This window comes from Bos javanicus, chromosome 8 (genome assembly GCF_032452875.1).
Source record: "Bos javanicus breed banteng chromosome 8, ARS-OSU_banteng_1.0, whole genome shotgun sequence".
NCBI lineage: Eukaryota > Metazoa > Chordata > Mammalia > Artiodactyla > Bovidae > Bos > Bos javanicus.
Genome location: NC_083875.1, coordinates 15654553 through 15675486, shown reverse-complemented (window position 1 = coordinate 15675486; position 20934 = coordinate 15654553). Strand labels below are relative to the sequence as shown.

At 38.7% G+C, this 20934-nt stretch overlaps 1 protein-coding gene across 10 annotated transcripts in view; it reads right to left on the bottom strand.

Moving 5' to 3' along the window:
- The window catches only part of LINGO2 (leucine rich repeat and Ig domain containing 2), a 1446924-nt gene that overhangs the window by 1217057 nt on the left and 208933 nt on the right, over window positions 1-20934 (bottom strand). The window lies entirely within an intron of this gene.

Genomic DNA, 20934 nt, shown 5'->3' with positions numbered 1-20934 from the left:
ACATTAAAAACAGGTACATTTTATTTTCACTTTCAAATATGTTGTTTTAAAAATTACTTAGGGCCAATCTGAATACTTTGCTTATAAATTTCTTTTCATGCTGCTTGTTTATCATTCTATCTAGTTTAAGGAAGAATCTGGCTTGCCTTTATATATGATGAAATTGAAAAATATAAATTAATATATAAAAACAGAGCTAGAGAAAATGCATAGGAATACTGAAGATTGAAATAAGAGGAAAATTTGAGTCAGATATGTAAAACTTATATCCCATACAAGTTACTCAAGTAGTCTCAGAAGCTGACTCAGGACTTTCTGGAGTCAAAGGAAAAACAGAAACGTGATTTTCAGTGCTCTAAAGGAAAATAAACTATTTTTCAAGGAACGCAAAGAAGTTTGTGCTATTTCATAGAGATAATAGTCTATAGTAGCAATAAAATAATAATAATAATTACCATTATTTGTATAGGATATTATGATTTGCCAATCACTGTTTTACTTATATTCCAGGCATTGACTTGATTTATCCTCAAAATAACTTGGAAAGTAGTCTTGATTATTTTAATTTGACAGATCAGAAAACTGAGGACTAGTGTTAAGAGAGGCTTAGGAACTTCAGTTCCCACAGAGGTGAGCTGAATAATGAACAAGGTTCAGTTCAGTTGAGTCGCACAGTCATGTTCAACTCTTTCTGCAACCCCATAAACCACAGCACGCCAGGCCTCCCTGTCCATCGCCAGCTCCCAAAGTTTATCAAACTCATGTCCACTGAGTTGGTGATGCCATCCAAATATCTCATCTTCTGTCATCCCCTTCTCCTCCTACCCTCAATCTTTCCCAGCATTAGGGTCTTTTCAAAGGATTCAGTTCTTCACATCAGGTGGCCAAAGGATTGGAGCTTCAGCTTCAACATCAATCCTTCCAACAAACACCCAGGACTGATCTCCTTTAGGATGGACTGGTTGGATCTCCTTGCAGTCCAAGGGACTCTCAAGAGTCTTCTCCAACACCACAGTTCAAAAGCATCAATTTTTCAGTGCTCAGTTTTCTTTATAGTTCAAATCTCACATCCACACATGACTACTAGAAAAACCATAACTTTGACCAGATGGACCTTTGTTGACAAAGTAATGTCTCTGGTTTTTAATATGCTATCTAGGTTGGTCATCAGAGAAGGCAATGGCACCCTACTCCAGTACTCTTGCCTGGAAAATCCCATGGATGGAGGAGCCTGGTACGCTGCAGTCCAAGGGGTCGCTAAGAGTCGGACACGACTGAGAGACTTCACTTTCACTTTTCACTTTCATGCATTGGAGAAGGAAATGGCAACCCACTCCAGTGTTCTTGCCTGGAGAATCCCAGGGACGGGGGAGCCTGGTGGGCCGCCGTCTCTGGGGTGGCACAGAGTTGGACACGACTGAAGCGACTTAGCAGCAGCAACAGGTTGGTCATAACTTTCCTTCCAAGGAGTAAGCGTCTTTTAATTTCAAGGCTGCAATCACCATCTGCAGTGATTTTGGAGCCCAAAAAAATAAAGCCAGACATTCTTTCCCCATCTATTTGCCATGAAGTGATGGGACCAGATGCCATGATCTTCGTTTTCTGAATGCTGAGCTTTAAGCCAATTTTTTCACTCTCCTCTTTCACTTTCATCAAGAGGTTCTTTAGTTCTTCTTCACTTTCTGCCAGATGGGTGGTGTCATCTGCATATCTGAGGTTATTGATATTTCTCCCGGCAATCTTGATTCCAGCTTGTGATTCTTCCAGTCCAGCATTTCTCATGATGTACTCTACATATAAGTTGAAAAAGCAGGGTGACAATATACAGCCTTGACAAACACCTTTTCCTATTTGGAACCAGTCTGTTGTTCCATGTCCAGTTCTAACTGTTGCTTCCTGACCTGCATACAAATTTCTCAAGAGGCAGGTCAGGTGGTCTGGTATTCCCATCTCTTTCAGAATTGTCCACAGTTTATTGTGATCCACACAGTCAAAGGCTTTGGCATAGTCAATAAAGCAGAAATTTATGTTTTCCTGGAACTCCCTTGCTCTTTCGATGATACAGCAGATGTTGGCAATTAGATCTCTGGTTCCTCTGCCTTTTCTAAAACCAGCTTGATTATCTGGAATTTCATGGTTCACATATTATTGAAGCCTGGCTTGGAGAATTTTGAGCATTACTTTACTAGCATGTGAGATGAGTGCAATTGTGTGGTCAGATCAGATCAGATCAGTCACTCAGTCGTGTCCAACTCTTTGCGACTCCATGAATCGCAGCATGCCAGGCCTCCCTGTCCCTCACCAACTCCCTGAGTTCACTCAGACTCACATCCATCGAGTCAGTGATGCTATCCAGCCATCTCATCCTCTGTTGTCCCCTTCTCCTCCTGCCCCCAATCCCTCCCAGCAGTTTGAGCATTTTTTGCCATTGTCTTTCTTTGGGACTGGACTGAAAACTGACCTTTTCCAGTCCTGTGGCCACCGCTGAGTTTTCCAGATTTGCTGGCATACTGAGTGCAGCACTTTTATAGCATCATCTTTTAGGATTTGAAACAGATCAACCTGAATTCTATCACTTCCACTAGCTTTGTTTGTAGTGATGCTTCCTAAGGCCCACTTGACTTCACATTCCAGAATGTCTGGCTCTAGGTGAGTGATCACATCATTATTATTGTCAAGGTTATGAAGATCTTTTTTGTACAGTTCTTTTGTGTATTCTTGCCACCTCTTCTTAATATCTTCTGCTTCTGTTAGGTCCATACAATTTCTGTCCTTTACTGAACCCATCTTTGTGTGAAATGTTCCCTTGGTATCTCTAATTTTCTTGAAGAGATCTCTAGTTTTTCCCACTCTATTGTTTTCCTCTATTTTTTTGCACTGATAATGGAGGAAGGCTTCCCTATCTGTCCTTGCTCTTCTTTGGAACTCTGCATTCAAGTGGGTATAGCTTTTCTTTTCTCCTTTGCTATTCCCTTCTCTTCTTTTTCCAGGTCTTTGTAAGGCCTCCTCAGACAACCATTTGCCTTTGCCTTTTTGTATTTCTTTTTCTTGGGGATGGTCTTGATCCCTGTCTCCTGTACAATGTCACAAACCTCTATACATAGTTCATCAGGCACTCTATCAGATCTAGTCCCTTACATCAATTTCTCACTTCCACTGAATAATCATAAGTGATTTGATTTAGGTCATACCTGAATGGCCTAGTGGTTTTCCCCACCTTCTTCAATTTCAGTCTTTATTTGGCAATAAGGAGTTCATGATCTGAGCCACAGTCAGCTCCTAGTCTTATTTTTGCTGACTTGTAGAGCTTTTCCATTTTTGGCCGCAAAGAATATAATCAATCTGATTTCGGTGTTGGCCATCTGGTGATGTCCATGTGTAGAGTCTTCTCTTGTGTTGTTGGAAGAAGGTGTTTGCTATGACCAGTGTGTTCTCTTGACAGAAGTCTATTATCCTTTGCCCTGCTTCATTCTGTACTCCAAGGCCAAAAATGCCTATTACTCCAGGTGTTTCTTGACTTCCTACTTTTGCATTCCAGTCCCCTATAATGAAAAGGACATCTTTTTTGGGTGTTTGTTTTAAAAGGTCTTGTAGGTCTTCATAGAACCATTCAACTCCAGCTCCTTCAGCGCTACTGGTTAGGGCATAGACTTGGATTACTATGATATTGAATGGTGCCTTGGAAACAAACAGAGATCATCCTGTCATTTTTGAGACTGCAGCCAAGTACTGCATTTCAGACTCTTTTGTTGACTGTGATGGCTACTCCATTTCTTCTAAGGGAGTCTTGCCCACAGTAGTAGATATAATGGTCATCTGAGTTAAACTGAACAAGGGAGTCAGTTCTAAAGCTGTTACATAGCATCTCTTATTACTTACATCTGAAAGAAATACCTGAGGTCTTATGTAGAGGACTGAGGTATGTACTAAAATGTATCTCTAGCAACAGTTATGTAAAGGCAAGTGTAATGAGGGTTTCTTAAAGCATCTCTCTAGTCAGCAGACAACTCAGCAACAAAATTCAGAGATCATGAAGAGATTCAAGCAAAAAGTCTTGAATAAACTTTTCAAACTATTATTCCATGAAATATGTGATTTCACTAGTAATCTTAATGCAGTTAATGAACTATATTTGGACCAGGTCAGCTATGAAAATGATGCAAGTGGTATTTTTAGGTGCATAAAATATTCCATGCATTTTGCTAAATCTCAAACATGGTACTGTCTTTCCACACACTAATTCAGAATCTTTTTTTTTTTTTAATTTCTACCTTTTTATTCACTCCTCCTAAAAGCACCACAGGCCAACCCACTCTTGAATCTCCCAGCTTCAAGGTTCCCCAACTCAATCTATGGACACACGTCTATCAGTATTCTGACCCACATGAAATTCAGCTAAGTTGATGAGGCCAAATATTTTTTATTAAAGCAAGAAACAAACAACTGATACTCTGTTCCATTTTAACAATGTAAATACAGGTAAAGAACAACATACTGTATAATACAGGGTGCGTGTTTTACTACCACTAAACTGATACATAGTAATAACAGGATTTATATTTAAAACTATATTTTTCAGTGTTTGTGGTGAAGGGAGAAATATACCATTTCTTTAGGGGATGCAGCCACACATGAGATATGTGTTACATTTCAAATATATGAGTTTTATATTTCTTAGGTGAGAGTAGGCATTCCTTTTTTCAGTTTATTGGTTAACCTTATGGCACACTCCTGTTCTTTATGTCTGCCATTAGCGCAAGGTGGAGTGATGAAAAGGTTATCAAAGGATGCTTCAGTAGAACCAATTACTTCCTCTTCTGGTCTTCTCTCCTACTGATCATCTTATCTGATATTGATAATATGTTACCTAGTGAAACTGAATACTGCAGCTCAAGTCTGTTACTTACTGTACTTACTGAGGAGCAGACTTTATGTCATTCTCATCTCTTTCCCTTCATGGTGATGGGCACAATACTTGGACCATTACAGGTGTTCAGGAAATGTTAGTCACACTGGATTAAAAGTCAGACACTCACAATTATTTCTAAACTACAAGAAAACAATGATCAATGTCAGAAGAAAAACTTCTGTGGATACAATAATATTTCTAAGCACTGATTACCAGGTGTCTTTCTACTCCTTTCCTAAAAATCAGAAGAGGTCAATTCCCAATAAATGGGTTGAATCATGTTTAACCAAAGAAGCTACTGAATTAAGCAATGATGCTCAGCAGGAAGATTTTAAGTGGATTTGCAAAAATGATAAAAATCCCAGAGACAGAACTGCCAAATTCAGCAACTTACTATATTAAGAGAAGAATGAACTTGAAGAGAGAGTGCACGATGGCTGAAGGCATATGTTTAAACAACCGTATATTTTGCTGAGCACTGCCATTCACAGTTTAATTGGAGCATCAAGATAAAAACTCTGCTTACACCTGAGTGCTTAAAGTAAAACACTAAAATGGCTAGCATATGCTCAAGATGATTGAGACATTCATCTTCTTGGGCGTACATCTCTCTCTGGCACAGAAATACAATATGGAATCCAGGGCACTGCACTGAACTGAAGGCAAAAGTCAGAAACAAATTCCAGATGGTACTGATACAGGTGAATGGTAAGTACTTTTTACACCAACAATCTTCCTGAAAACCACATCCTTCTTTCCTTCACAATCCATTCGCAGAAATAATGATTGTATTATCAGGTGGGTCTACACAGGCTGGGCAGAAAGAAAAAAGAAAACAGCTATAAACTGTGGTTTTATATTTTATTTTTAATGGAGGGAATTCCTTTAAAATGTTGTGTTGGTCTCTGCTGTACGACACGAATCAGCCATAAGTACGTGTATGTGTGTGTGTGTATGTATCCCCTCCTTCCTCAGCTTCGCTCCTACCCCACACCTCACCCCACCCCTCCAGGTCATCACAATCAGCATGGGCTCCCTGCATTATACAACAGCTTCCTACTAGCTATCTATATTACATGTGGGCTTCCCAGATGGTGCAGTGATAAAGAATTTGCCTGCCAATGCAGGAGACGTAAAAGACATGGATTCAATCCCTAGGCCGGGAAGATCCCAGGGCATGGCAACCCACTACAGTGTTCTTGATGGAGAATCCCATGGACAGAGGAGACTGGTGAGTTACAGTCCATAGGATTGCAAAGAATTGGACACAACTGAAGTGATTCAGTATATACACATAACATGCTCTGGGTTCATGTACCTCACTACAACTGACTCAAATTCATTCCTTTTCATGGCTGAGTAATATTCTATTTATATTACATTTCAATTCAGTTCCATCACTCAGTCGTGTCTGACTCTTTGCGATCCCATGAATCACAGCACGCCCGGCCTCCCTGTCCATCACCAACTCCCGGAGTTCACTCAGACTCACGTCCATCGAGTCAGTGATGCCATCCAGCCATCTCATCCTCTGTCATCCCCTTCTCCTCCTGCCCCCAATCCCTCCCAGCATCAGAGTCTTTTCCAATGAATCAACCCTTTGCATGAGGTGCCAAAGTACTGGAGTTTCAGCTTTAGCATCATTCCTTCCAAAGAACACCCAGGGCTGATCTCCTTCAGAATGGACTGGTTGGATCTCCTTGCAGTCCAAGGGACTCTCAAGAGTCTTCTCCAACACCACAGTTCAAAAGCATCAATTCTTCGGTGCTCAGCCTCCTTCACAGTCCAACTCTCACATCCATACATGACCACTGAAAAAACCATAGCCTTGACTAGACGGACCTTTGTTGGCAAAGTAATGTCTCTGCTTTTGAATATGCTGTCTAGGTTGGAAATAACTTTTCTTCCAAGAAATAAGTGTCTTTTAATTTCATGGCTGAAGTCACCATCTGCAGTGATTTTGGAGCCCCCCAAAAATGAAGTCTGACACTGTTTCCACTGTTTCCCCATCTATTTCCATGAAGTGATGGGACCAGATGCCATGATCTTCGTTTTCTGAATGTTGAGCTTTAAGCCAACTTTTTCACTCTCCATTTTCACTTTCATCAAGAGGCTTTTAAGTCCTCTTCACTTTCTGCCATAAGGCTGGTGTCATCTGCATATCTGAGGTGAGTGATATTTTTCTCGGCAATCTTGATTCCAGCTTGTGATTCTTCCAGTCCAGCGTTTCTCATGATGTACTCTGCATAGAAGTTAAATAAGCAGGGTGACAATATACAGCCTTGACGTACTCCTTTTCCTATTTGGAACCAGTCTGTTGTTCCATGTCCAGTTCTAACTGTTGCTTCCTGACCTGCATACAGATTTCTCAAGAGGCAGGTCAGGTGGTCTGGTATTCCCGTCTCTTTCAGAATTGTCCACAGTTTATTGTGATCCACACAGTCAAAGGCTTTGGCATAGTCAATAAAGCAGAAATAGATGTTTTTTCTGGAACTCTCTTGCTTTCTCCATGATCCAGTGGATGTTGGCAATTTGATTTCTGGTTCCTCTGCCTTTTCTAAAACTAGCTTGAACATCTGGAAGTTCACGGTTCATGTATTGCTGAAGCCTGGCTTGGAGAGTTTTGAGCATTAGTTTACTAGCGTGTGAGATGAGTGCAATTGTGCGGTAGTTTGAGCATTCTTTGGTATTGCCTTTCTTTGGGATTGGAATGAAAACTGACCTTTTGAAGTCCTGTGGCCTGTTGAGTTTTCCAAATTTGCTGTCATATTGAGTGCAGCACTTTCACAGCATCATCTTTCAGGATTTGAAATAGCTCAACTGGAATTCCATCACCTCCACTAGCTTTGTTCGTAGTGATGCTTTCTAAGGCCCACTTGACTTCACATTCCAGGATGTCTGGCTCTAGGTGAGTGATCACACCATCATGACTATCTGGGTCATGAAGATCTTTTTGTATAGTTCTTCTGTGTATTCTTGACACCTCTTCTTAATATCTTCTGCTTCTGTTAGGTCCATACCATTTCTGTCCTTTATTGAGCCCATCTTTTCATGAAATGTTCCTTTGGTATCTCTAATTTTCTTGAAGAGATCTCTAGTCTTTCCCATTCTGTTGTTTTCCTCTGTCTTTGCATTGATCACCAAGGAAGGCTTTCTTATCTCTCCTTGCTATTCTTTGGAACTCTGCATTCAGAGGCTTATATTTTTCCTTTTCTCCTTTGTTTTTTGCTTCTCTTCTTTTCACAGCTATTTGTAAGGCCTCCCCAGACATCCATTTTGCTTTTTTGCATTTGTTTTTCATGGGGATGGTCTTGATCCCTGTCCCTGTACAATGTCACGAACCTCATTCCATGGTTCATCAGGCACTCTATCTATCAGATCTAGGCCCTTAAATCTATTTCTCACTTCCACTGTTTAATCATAAGGGATTTGATTTAAGTCATACCTGAATGGTCTAGTGGTTTTCCCTACTTTCTTCACTTTAAGTCTGAATCTGGTAATAAGGAGTTCATGATCCGAGCCACAGTCAGCTCCTGGTCTTATTTTTGTTGACTGTATAGAGCTTCTCCATCTTTGGCTGCAAAGAATATAATCAATCTGATTTTGGTGTTGACCATCTGGTGATGTCCATGTGTAGAGTCTTCTCTTGTGTTATTGGAAGAGGGTGTTTGTATGACCAGTGCATTTTCTTAGCAAAACTCTTTTAGTCTTTGCCCTGCTTCATTCTGTATTCCAAGGCCAAATTTGCCTGTTACTCCAGGTGTTTCTTGACTTCCTACTTTTGCATTCCAGTCCCCTATAAGGAAAAGAACATCTTTTTTGGCTGTTAGTTCTAAAAGGTCTTGTAGGTCTTCATAGAACCATTCAACTTCAGCTCCTTCAGTGTTACTGGTTGGGGCATAGACTTGGATTACTGTGATATTGAATGGTTTGCCTTGGAAATGAACAAAGATCATTCTGTCGTTTTTGAGATTGCATCCAAGTACTGCATTTCAGACTCTTTTTTTGACCATTATGGCTACTCCATTTCTTCTGAGGGATTCCTGCCCGCAGTAGTAGATATAATGATCATCTGAGTTAAATTCACCCATTCCATTCCATTTCAGTTCGCTGATTCCTAGAATGTCGACATTCACTCTTGCCATCTCTTGTTTGACCACTTCCAATTAGCCTTGATTCGTGGACCTGACATTCCAGGTTCCTATGCAATATGCTCTTTACAGCGTTGGACCTTGCTTCTATCACCAGTCACATCCACAGCTGGGTATTCTTTTTGCTTTGGCTCCATCCCTTCATTCTTTCTGGAGTTATTTCTCCACTGATCTCCAGTAGCATATTGGGCACCTATTGACCTGGGGAGTTCCTCTTTCAGTATCCTATCATTTTGCCTTTTCATACTGTTCATGGGGTTCTCAAGGCAAGAATACTGAAGCGGTTTGCCATTCCCTTCTCCAGTGGACTGCATTGTCAGACCTCTCCACCATGACCTGCCCATCTTGGGTTGCCCCATGGGCATGGCTTAGTTTCAGTGAGTTAGACAAGGCGGTGGTCCTAGTGTAATTAGACTGACTAGTTTTCTGTGATTTACGTATATATTACATATATACATATTCCCTTGTATGTATGTACTATTTCTTTATTCATTTCCTATCTGTGGACTTCTAGGTTGCTTCCATGTCTTGGCCATTGTAAATAGTCCTGCAATGAACACGGGTACATGTGTCTTTTTGATTTATGGTTTTCTCAGGATATGTGCCCATCAGTGGATTTGCTGAGGATGTGGAGAAAAGGGAACCATCTTAGACTGTTGGTGCAAACGTCAATTGATACAGACACTATGGAGAACGGTGTGGAGATTCCTTTAAAAATCTTAGGAACAGATTTTGGTTTTAATGGGTGAGCCTTATTCATAAGTTTCTAAAGGGTCAGGAAAGAGAAAGCCAAGAACTCAAATTTCATGTGAAAACAATATTCATCATTAGGTGGCAATGATAAGATCCATTACTTGACTGCAAGAAGCCAGAAGGCAAACTCTGGTCATGGAGGTAAGAATAGTGTTGGATCTATCAGAAATGGCATACAGGGAGCCCGTGGTAATACACCATTTATAAAAAGGACTGGAGCATCCAAGGATGTTGACAGCCAAGGATTTGGGAACATGGAACCAAGTCCTTACTGATACAGAGGAACTCCTCTACTGTTCACTGAGAAAGAAAGTATGCATTAGGAGTAACGGCACAGAAGTAAGCAGGACAGCAGGAACTAAAGTAGACAGAGAGTAGCGAGGAGACTGCTAATTTGTGCAAAAGGTGTGTTGTGGAAAATGAGAAAAATGGTATATATGGATAACATATAACCTTAAGGTTAGGCACAGGAATTGAACTGTAGTTTAAGAAAATTCAATTAAGGCAATGAAGATTTTAGGCAGACACATGAGAACAAGGAAGTGATTTTTTTAAAAGAGAAGATTAGCCAGCTATGTGAATTGAAGGAGAGTCAATTTCCTGATCTCAGAAGATGGTGTTCAAACACTAGTTTATGTGCAGTGACTTGGTATAGTTTCTACTAGACCACATACTGATCAAAAATAGCGGATATTTGGAACAATTTTCTAATCCGACAACACAATGCTTTTCATTGTTCAGATCAAACTGTATATGGACAATTATACAAGGGAGGTAGAGAAAGAGGGAAGCAGGGGAAAAAAAGGCACATAGTTATAATTTAAGTGTGACAGGGTGAAGCTTGGCCAATGTGTGGCAATGCAAATAGAACTGCAATGGTGTGTGCCAAATATATGCTCAATTATCTACACAGTAGAGATGTACATGCAAGTGTAGTTTACGTAAACCCCAGCAGGAAAAATCCTAAGGGCCTAAAATTATTTAATCCAATTCACTCACATTATTGATGATGAAACTGATAGCCAAAGATCCATAATTACAGAAATTCATAAGGAATGTCCAGACAGTTATCAGAACAATGAAATATCATTGCAAATATTTGAGTTCCTCTGTGCCTCAGTTTCTTCATCTGTAAAATGGAAGGAATATCAGGTTGACTACTGAACAGGTCATTATGACGTAAATATTAGACACATTAGTATAAGTGAAGTTGCTCAGTCGTGTCCGACTCTTTGCAACCCCATGGACTGTAGCCTACCAGGCTCCTCTGTCGATGGGATTTTCCAGGAAATAGTACTGGAGTGGATTGCCATTTCCTCCTCCAGCGGATCTTCCCGACCCAGGGATCGAACCCAGGTCTTCTGCATTGTAGACAGAGGTTTTACCATCTAAGCCACCAGAGAAGTCACAGACAAATTAGTATGACTGACCTTAAACAGTAATTTTTTACAGTTTTTACTATTTAAGACACATTAGTATGACTGACCTTAAATAGTAATTTTTTACAGTTCTTACCATAGATCAAGAAAATGAATCTCTACATTTTGTTAGCCTTCTTTTAAATAATATTTCCTAAACTATTTCCTGGGTCACAATATAAAACATATTTTAAACATGAGTTTTAAATGGATTAACACAGTATATAACTCTGACAGAAGAGTGTCTATGGTGGTTCAGACAGTAAAGAATCCACCTGCAATGCATGAGACCAGGGTTCAATCCCTGGGTTGGGATGGTCCCCTGAAGGAGGAGGGCATGGCAACCCTCTCCAGTATTCTTGCCTGAAGAATCCCCGTGGACAGCCTGGTAGGCTACAGTCCATGGGGTTGCAAAGAATTGGACACAGCTTACTGACTGAACAACAAATCCATGGAAACAAGCTCAACTTTAGAAAATTATCTACTTTTACAATCTGGTGTCTGCTGAGAGTGGGAGAAGAAGAGACAGAAGAAGAAAGGGAAAGGAGTTTTTACTGAGATGTGTCTCCTACAAAACGCCAGTAACTCCCAAGCCACTGCGATAAACACTGATCACTTCCCCGGTCCAGTTCTGTGAATCTGCTGAGCTGAATGCTTAACAGGAAGTCCACTTTGATGAAATGCATTTTTCAATCTGGGAGATTAAAGTCCAACTTTACTACCAATTTAACTTCTACCACTTTGTTGTTACATTTAGTTGTATTAAACCTGTCTGGTAGCAAAAGAAATGACCTCCTCTCTTACTAAAGCCATACAATGACTCATACTGTTCACCAAGAAAAAGAGAATCTTTTTATTAAAAGAACACCAATTACAGATCCCTTATGGCCCATTTATAGTATCTCACTAACAAAATGAAAAAATAGATCGCATCTTTTTTTAAGATCATTTGTGGTGTCCCAGCTTAATAAAATAGAAAAAAAAAAGAGACATTCAGGAAAAATAAAAAGGAATAAACTGAAAACCTCTGATCACTGAGAACAAAAAAAAAAGTAATGACATGAAGCTCATAAAATTATGAAGAATCACATCCAGATCAATGCATGTTACCAGATACTTCCCTTTGCAGATACTAAAATATTAAAACCTATGAGTCTTCAGTGAAATACTAGGTTATTTTTTATGTATTATAGAATTCATGTTTAGAATGCATGTATGTTTAAATGTCAAGCAAAATAACACACATAAAATCACAAAGAAAATTCTAAGTTTCATCAATTGTATTAAAACAATAACTTGTTCCTCAGGAATAGTCCCTCCTCTGTATTATCTACAGAACACTGCAGATTATTGTTATTCTATCATGAAATTGTAATTTCACTAGCATGAGTTTCTTAAAGATAGGGATTCGATTTTCATGTAGCACCAAAAAGTAAGTTTTCTATAAATGATCCATTGATAAATGATTAAATAAATAAATTTTAGAAATTTTTCATTCTAATGATCTTAACACATTGTTTTTTTATTCTTTGATTTCTTATTCTTTAATCTGTTTATGCTAAAACATTATGCTATATTATATATTGAAAGAATATTATATATATATTTATATAGAGTATGATATCAACTGTGCAATACTAAAAATAATACAAAATTTGTATGGAGGACAATGTCCTCAGATATTAGGAATTACTTCTGAGTGTTAAATTCTGTCATTTATTTTTATTCTCTTTACTTTCTGTTAATGTTTAGCTTTTCTACAGTTAATATGCAGTGATTTTATAATCAGTAAAAAGTATTTTATTAAAATATACCATTATAACTCTCATTGATCTGATCAATCTAAGCTATGATAAGCACCTACTCTTACAGGAACCACCTCTATAGATTAGTCTTCTATGAAATCACATACTACTCATTCAAAATAAATGAAGTTATAATCAGTCCATGTATTTTGACAATACGGCTAGAATGTTTCCCAACATTTAGCAGCAGTGCAGAGTAACCACAAAATAAAAATAACATTTCAAAAACATTTATAAGCAGTTTTTAAAAATAAAGGTAAAAATATTAAGCTTCAATATTATATACATATATTTCTATCAATTCTATAAATTAGTGATTAGCTATAAGGAGAAAATAATCTAGAAAGAAAATTTTAAAATAGCTATGGTAACACCATATATAATGTTCAGTAAACAACTCAAGGAGACTAAAAAAAAAATAGGTATGGAGATTCCTTAAAAAACTAGGAATAAAATCACTTATGACCCAGCAATCCCACTCCAAGGCATATACCCTGAGGAAACCAAAATTGAAACAGACATATGTATCCCATTGTTCATTGCAACACTATTTACGATAGCTAGAACATGGAAGCAACCTAGATGTCCACTGACAGATGAATGGAAAAAGAAGTTGTGGTACATATACACAATGAAATATTACTCAGCCATAAAAAGAACACCTCTGCGTCAGTTCTAATGAACCTAGAACCTATTATACAAAGTGAAGTAAGTCAGAAAGAGAAAGATAAATATCATATTCTAACATACATATATGGAATCTAGAAAAATGATACTGAAGAATTTATTTACAGAGCAGCACTGGAGAAACAGACATAGAGAATAGACTTATGGACATGGGGAGAGGGGAGGAGAGGGTGAGATGTATGGCAAGAGTAACATGGAAACTTACATTGCCATATGTAAAATAGATAGGCAATAGGAATTTGCGGTATGGCTCAGGAAACAAACAGGGGCTCTGTATCAACCTAGAGGGGTGGGACAGAGAAGGCAATGGCAACCCACTCCAGTATTCTTGCCTGGAGAATCCCAGGGACGGGGAGCCTGGTGAGCTGCCGTCTATGGGGTCGCACAGAGTCAGATACGACTGAAGCGACTTAGCAGCAGCAAAGGGGTAGGATGGGGAGAGAGATGGGAGGCAGGTTCAAAAGGGAGGGGATATAAGTATACCTATGGCTGATTCATGTTGAGGTTTGACAGAAAACAACAAAATTCTGTAAAGCAATTATCCTTTGATAAAAAAAATTAAAATAAAAAATAGGTCAAATAGCAGGCCAATTTATTACTTTAAAAAGCTGAGGTCTAAATAATACTAAGAATATTAAAATAATACAGTTCCATCATCAAATGAAGAATTGTTTTCAATCATAAATTATAACCTCTGAATGTGTAAGGCAGATATGACTTTATATATGGTTTAAATTATTCTCATGGCTTGATTGTTCTAAGATTTCCACAGCACAATTTCATTTTTAGGAAAAGAACTTCTATGTTACATAAGATTTGGACTCAAACTCTACTTAACAATTTAACTGTGTTCTAGCCAGTTTACTTTGGAGAAGGCAATGGCAACCCACTCCAGTACTCCTGCCTGGAAAATCCCATGGACGAAGGAGCCTGGTGGGCTGCAGTCCATGGGGTTGCTAAGAGTCGGACACGACTGAACGACTTCACTCTCACTTTTCACTTTCCTGCATTGGAGAAGGACATGGCACCCCACTCCAGTGTTCTTGCTTGGAGAATCCCAGGGACGGGGGAGCCTCGTGGGTTGACGTCTATGGGATCACACTGAGTCAGACATGACTGAAGTGACTTAGCAGTAGCAGCCAGTTTACTTAACTGCTATAAACTATACTTTTCCATCAATAGAGGAGTGAATAATACCAACTCATGGTGATGCTGGGAGGAACGTATCATGCACTATGTAGACCCCAAGGACTCATGGACTGTATGTAGCCCGCCAGGCTCCTCTGTCCATGGAATTTTCCAGGCAAGAATACGGCAGTGGGTTCCATTTCTTCCTCCAAAGGATCTTTCTGACCCAGGGATCAAACCCACGTCTCCTGCATTGGCAGGTGGGTTCTTTATCACTGAGTCACCTGGGAAGCCCACTTGGCTCCCTCCCCACTCGCAAAAGATTAAACTTATGCAAAGTAGGTGATATCTAACTTGCCTGACGCATCCTGAAAACAAGCTATACTGAAGTGATCCTAACCATGAAATGTGGTGTATCTTAAATATGGTTATCCAGAAAAGCCTTCTCACTCTCAACAAACTCACAAACTCGTTACACATAACACTTCAAACTAGGTAGAGACCAAGCAATCTTCCAGAGGCTATCTTCTAGCTAGTCACACAAAAGTTGCAACTGCAGATTGAATCTTTTTGTCTGTGTCAAGAGGTCAGACCAATATTACTGAATCTCAGAAGAGACATCTAGAATATGTGGGGACACAGGTGAGATGGAAATGGTGTGGTTGAGCGAGTGTTTCAGGGGGTCTCTTTGCAATCTGTTTCACACACACAGATGCCTACTTGCACAGCATGTCTTCTACATGGAAAATTTTATGACTTCATCACCTGAACGTAGAAGTCACTCAGTCACGTCCAACTCTTTGAGACTGCATGGCCTATACAGGCCATGGGATTCTCCAGGCCAGAATACCAGACTGGGTCGCTGTTCTCTTCTCCAGGGGATCTTCCCAACCCAGGGATCAAACCCAGGTCTCCTGCTTGGTAGGCGGATTCTTTACCAGCTGAGCCACCAGTGAAGCCCACATCACCTGATGGAAACTGCACCATTTCCATCTCACGTTGGTCCACACGTATCCTAGATGTCTCTCGCTTCTGATTATGCAAGTGGGTATCTGTGTGTGTGAAGCTTATTGCAAATAGATGACCAGTTCTTCACATCTCCTTTGAAATGTGATTTTACTGCCCCTCCCATCAGCAGATAGGCTGTCTTTATCCTTCCTTTGAATCTAGGCTAGCCTTGTGACTAGATATGTCAACTAAAATGTTGTAGAAATGACGATGGGTCTGTTCTGAACCTATATCTCACCAAGTCTTGCATGCTTTCTTAGAGTCCTCTTCACCATGTGACATGGGGCTCCATCTCCCCTTTTGCCCCATCAGTCAGCTAATCAATAGCCAAACCTACGAGTGAAGCCCCCCTGAATGGCTGTCAAAAGAAGTTAGGAGGAGAGGTGAGCGAAGCACCATTAGCCAAGACTGGTGCATAACACGGGAAGTATCCAGCAGGCCTGCAGATTCTTGGACTACAATAATGCTTATTATTTGGAGACAGATTTGGGGTAGTAGACTACACATCATAGCTAGATACGTGGCATGAGGTTTACAGAATGACCTGGGAAGAAATAAATGTTCTAGTTAATTTCATGTTAAACTGTAATCTCTTAATCCTCATTACTTCCTCCGCACTTGTCCTGTGGAAACAAAGAGGATTTAAGCTTTCACCTCTGAACCCTTTAAAAGCAAGATGATTGTTTTATCCATTTTTGAATGTTCAGCTCCTGTTTCCAGTGGGGTTCAGGGGTTAAGAATATGGGCTTTGACATTAGATTTCCTAGGTCTGAAACCTGCCTAGGTAACCTTAGGCAAACTGTTTAATGTTTACAAGCCCAAATTTCCTAATCTCTAATACTAGAATAATAATGCTATCTACTTAATAAAAATTAAATAATGCAACCATCATTATGACTGATGTTGATTCAAAGTAAGCATAACTATGTTAATTATCATTAGATGCCAAAAAAAATGGTAAAATCAACCTTTAAAATGGGTGAGCAGAGAACTCTGAAGTTATTATCATCTTTGTCCCTATAATTATAGAATTCAATATACACCCCTCAGGAAACTCAGTACTGTTTGACTAATCATGCCAAGAATGACTATTTATTGGAATATGGGGAACACAGTGATAGATTTTCCTGACATCATTAAACACATTTACCTCAAGACATTAAACACCAGAAAATTCAGCACTTTGAAATACAGATGTAATAACCTAGTGGATGTTGCAAGCCTAATATATTTGCAAATAAACTATAGCTGGTGGATCAGGTGAGGGCCAAGATCCTCCCCTCTCCTCAACCCAGTTTCTGCCTCAGTTATTCTCCAAAACAATGCCATTTTGAACACATAAAATGATGTTGGATTATGCATCATCTGAATGGAGGCAAAAGTTCTACTGAAAACAGGTCCTGATTTTTTCAGAAAAAGTGATTTCCAGACACTCCATACATATTTCCCAGAACTTCTGGATTGTATTTACAATCAATAGATTGGATTAGGAAATAGTTTTGCACCAGTTTCTATGACACTGTGTAGCCATTTACAAAAAGTAAAACTTGGTACTGACCAGTGTTAGGAGTACAAGCTTCACATGTCTTATCTGTCAGGAAAAAAGTGAAAGACTGTCAGACGGTCTATGGAATGCTAGTGTATTTAATAAGTACTAAATTGAGCCCTCTTTTAGGATTGCCAAAACAGTTACATATACTTTAAATTGTGGCAGGCTTGCAAAGACTTTTGACATTCCCTAAGGAAAATTATTACTATTATATCAAAAAAGATCTGAATAATCTAAATCTAAAATAATAATAATAAAATAATAATCTAAATTAATAATCTAAAATAATCTGAAATATTGGACCAAAATTATGTCTTCAATTCCATGTCATATTTTTATTATTTTTAATTTTAAGCTAATGTTACACTTATCCAAAGGTTGCAAAATAATTTCTTCTATACCCTTTACTCAGCTTCCCTCAGTTAATTCAGTTAACTAGTTTTTTATTAATCTCTTATTTTGGTTCCATGATCCTATCCAGGACCCAGCATTATATTTAGTTGGTTTTTCTCCCTAGTTTCCTTCAACCTATGATAGTACGTTGGCCTTATTTTGTCTTAAGTGATCTTGACAATTTTGAATAGTGCTGGCCAGTTATTTTGTAGACTGTCACTCTGTATTTGCCTGACGCTTTCCCACAGTTAGATCTGCTAGTTCACCATATCCAGAGAAGGCAATGGCACCCCACTCCAGTACTCTTGCCTGGTAGGCTGCAGTCCATGGGGTCGTTAAGAGTCGGACACGACTGCGAGACTTCACTTTCACTTTTCACTTTCATGCATTGGAGAAGGCAATGGCAACCCACTCCAGTGTTCTTGCCTGGAGAATCCCAGGGACGGGGGGGCCTGGTGGGCTGCCGTCTATGGGGTCGCACAGAGTCGAACACGACTAAAGCAACTTAGCAGCAGCAGCAGTTCACCATATCAAGGAGTTCGTGATGTTGCTATGTCTTACAAATGTTGATGTGAACATTATTCACTTGACTAACATGGTATCTGTGGAATTTCTGCACCATCAAGACTTTGCCCTCTGTAATTAAAAAATATCTTACAGACAAACACTTGGAAAGTAGGCAAATTTCTTGTTTCTCCTTAAACTTTTTCCCACTAAATTTATCAGTCATGAGTGTACCTTATCCCCAACAATTATTACTGATCTGTACATTTTTAGAAACATTTTAACATATTTGTATCAGGATGCATCTTAAAATGGCTGGGCCCTCACCATTGCTATCAGGCAGCTAGTGGCCACAGGTGGCTGTCAGTGCCTGGATATGATCAAATGTGTTTCTTATTTCTAGTTTCATAACCAGACAAAGGCTACCACTGTACAATTTAAATGCAAAACCATTTATAAGTTAATTGAGGCAGGACTATGAACCGTGGTGAAATTCTTCCATTCTCATTGTCTGGTAAGTGGAAGGGACCAACAATAACACAGAAAATCTAGTAGATAAGAGATGTCACGATACATTGCATAGCACCAAGTGAAATAACATGATTTAAAAAATAATTTTTAAATCTACATCTGTCACACAGTCAAAATGAAATTTTAAAAGGTCAAAAAAAAAAAGTCAGACCTAAACTTTCTCAAATATTGAGAATGTCTTAACAAATGTCCTTTATTTATCCCTTTTTAAAATACTGACACCAAAGTTATACTTTTACAGATTGCATAAACTAGCCTAAAATACTGCTAATTGATAAGCCACTGCACCATTGTTTGGTAGTACATATGCTTTCTTCAACATCTTTGAGGAAAATGTTTTAAATATTTTAATCACTGACCTTTATTTCAATTATGTAGCAAAGTACTGAATTGAAGGTGATCTGTATTTTAAGCGGGGATTAGGATTTCATTTTGTTCCTGGAATAGTTTCCCATCCACTAACATAGATTAGCAGTCAAAGTTACACACCTGTGTTCACTGTCTAGTCTTCTACAGGGCAAGTGGGATACTTGGGTTAGGTGGTGCATATTCCCCATACTTTTAAACATCTCCAAATTAAAAAAAATTACATGTGGTCCGTTAATATGCATCATACAGGAAGAAGCATAATATAGTAGGCATATGCAGTAGTTCACCGACTGCTACCAGTATACATTCTGAATTGAAGCCAAAGGAAAGTCAATGTCTATTTGTAAGGTTATCTGCCAAATGCAGAACAATGGTTTTCAGTTTGACTTTTCTGGTATAATTAGAAGTTCATCCAATGTTTCTGGGACACAGTTTCCTCATCTGTGAAACAAGGCAACTGGAAACAGCAAGACTTAGAATGTAGAGAACTACATTCTAAAATGAAATGAGATAAAACTGTTAGTACTAAAGGTAATTATTTTCTTAATTAAATTTTAGTAGATTTTCATTCTATATGTATTCATGTCTATGTGTATAAAGTCTCATAATGTCTCAACGTAACTTCTTACTGGAGTCAATGTACATAATAAAGTCTGAAAGTCATGAGATTATACCATCTCTAAGAATGACTTTAGCCTTACATCCTGTGGTATAAGCCAACTTGTAGCAAATGAGTACCTGAACCACTTCATTTAGAAACAGATGCTGAAGGGCACTGACTGATGTAGTAGCCATTTTTTGCCACATGTGACTATGTACATTAAATCAATTATAATTAAAATGAAATTAAATATTCAGGTCCTTAGTTACACCAGATATCTTTCCAGTGCTTTATAACCATATGTGGATAGTAGCCACATATACTGAAGAGTGCATATATAGAACATTTGCATCATTTTAAAAAGTTCTATTAGGGAGCCCTCTCCTAGAACCACTCCATCCATTTACCAGTGTGTTAAACCTAGCATAATTAACCCAATCTTGGGACTAGTAAAATAGATTTCATTAAATTTGTATCATCTAGATGAGGAGAAAACTCTAAATTAATTCTTAATTCATATCTTAGGGCTTTATTGACACACTGTTCATTTCACCATTTCAGACTATTGCCTTTCTTGCCATTAATTTGCCACAGCTTCTTATCCTTCCATTGGATTGTCTTCTAGCTTTTATTGAAAATTGCATTCTCATGTGGGTGAATGACACTCCAATGCTTTATTTTGCTTTCATCCATTTCCAAATTTAACATGAGGTTATGCCAAAGAAACCATATCCCCCTGGAACTTTTAATTTTTCATTCCTTGTTATTCCTACCTGGTGCATGTGAAACAGAAAAGTAAGAAAAAAAGTTTCCAGTTTTGGTTGCTTTGTAGAGGTGCAATTTCTCCTTCTACACAACCCTGCTTTAATTGAAGATCATTAGTTTTGATGACTGGCATTTGACAAACAGATGGGGTTGAAATAATTTTTAACAGGTGTATGCATCATTTTTATGACATTGTTGTTCAAAAGGATCGCTAAAGACATACAGATTTTAATTTGTGTAAGTTATGTATATTATTTTTCTTTATTTATTTCCTTTTTCTCTTTCATGGCCATGCCATTTGGCTTGTGGGATTTTAGTTCCCCAGTGGTTGAAGCCCAGCCCTCAGCAGTGATAGCTCAGAAT